The 1,444-nt window shown below is 53.7% G+C and overlaps 1 protein-coding gene across 1 annotated transcript in view; it reads right to left on the bottom strand.

The window, feature by feature from the left end:
- Nucleotides 1–1,444, bottom strand: part of PHACTR3 (phosphatase and actin regulator 3) — a 277,100-nt gene that overhangs the window by 275,010 nt on the left and 646 nt on the right. The window lies entirely within an intron of this gene.

Below are 1,444 nucleotides of genomic sequence, written 5' to 3' on the forward strand. Positions count from 1 at the left end.
GCATGAGGAAGAGTGGAGAGAAAGAGAACTCCGGGAAGAGCAGTAACTGCCAGGAAACATCAGCCTCTCAGAAAGCCCCGAGCAATGCGCAGCCCGAGAAGATCTTGTCCAGACTGACGGGCAACAGACCTTTCAAAGTGTCTGCAAAGGGATTTTCAACACATCTGCCCAAAGCCAGGCTTGCCTTGGCTCAGTAGGAAGTGAGTCGCCCATCAAGAGAGGCAATCAAGCCAATCCAACTTGACAAGGCGGTTGTCGAAAATGCTCACCTTGTCCGCCCTCCCAGCTTCAAGCTTCCAACTTGAAGGCTCTGATCCTTCCTTCTCCACCCAGTCCAGGAACACCTCACTGCTTGGGGCTTTGTGTACGGCTCTGCCACACACAGCATCATACACAGCTCCGTCTTTGCACACCCTACATCTGCTCGCTGGGGCCCATTCTGACCACCAGGACCAGAGACCTCAAGTGAACGTCCTCCCGCGGCAAATCATAAGCCCCAGCCCTCCCCCTGCAGGACCAGCACCAGCCACCTGCCAGCTCCCTATCCCACCCACAGAGGCATCAAGCCACAGACAGCCAAAAGGCTAAATCTTAATTTCCATTTCAAGTTTGCTTCCTTTTACTGCCAGGGAGACAAAAGGAGCTGGAAAGGGGGCTCTCTGAGGAGCCATTCAACTTCCATAATTGGAACAAGCATGGATTCCTATCTTCCACCCAGAGAAAGGCAATCCACCGCACGGTGCCCACGGCTTAACTGGTTCCGAGGAAAGGATCACTTAAAGGCTTAAGGGCTGGCTCCAGGCAGCCCCTCCTTGAAACTCCAAGGAAATTAACTTGCCCTCCCAGATACAGCAAAGCCAGAGACCTCCTCCTGCTGGCACCACCACGGATTTGACCAAATGACAGACAGTCAACAGTGCTAACAAAGAAATCGCACAAGACTAGGATGGTTTATTGTTTCAAATTTCAAATAGGGCCCTGGTGACTACAGAGCTGCCTTTAATGGGGCTTTCTTTTCATTCCACAGCCAAGCTCCTATGTTTCCAGTGAAGGGAGCCCTCCCCCAAAGCCAGCCTGCTCCCTGCACCCCACCCCCCAACTTGGAAGCGCCCATCTGCCTGCCCAGTCTTCCTTGGGAGCTGGTTCATTTGAGAGGACCGCTGCAAAGAGGCATAAAGGCAAGCCAGCATCTACACCACCCAGCTTCTCCAAAAACACACAACCGGGGCTGCTAGCCCGGCCCCAAAACACCAGCTTTGCTTCTTTTCCGAACCGCATCCCACCTCAGACTTCTCCCTGGGAAGCAAAAACGGCCTTCTGCCTGAGCAGGTTTTAATCATCAGCACACTGCTTCCTGCATCTCCATGGCGACAGGCGCACAGCCCACCCCGTCAGGCTTTATTAGGCCTCGCTTCCCCTCTGGAGTGGAGAGTAATCAATCAAG

Source organism: Orycteropus afer, unplaced genomic scaffold (assembly GCF_000298275.1).
Source record: "Orycteropus afer afer isolate SDZICR_OR568_19922 unplaced genomic scaffold, OryAfe1.0 scaffold00295, whole genome shotgun sequence".
NCBI classification, from domain to species: domain Eukaryota; kingdom Metazoa; phylum Chordata; class Mammalia; order Tubulidentata; family Orycteropodidae; genus Orycteropus; species Orycteropus afer.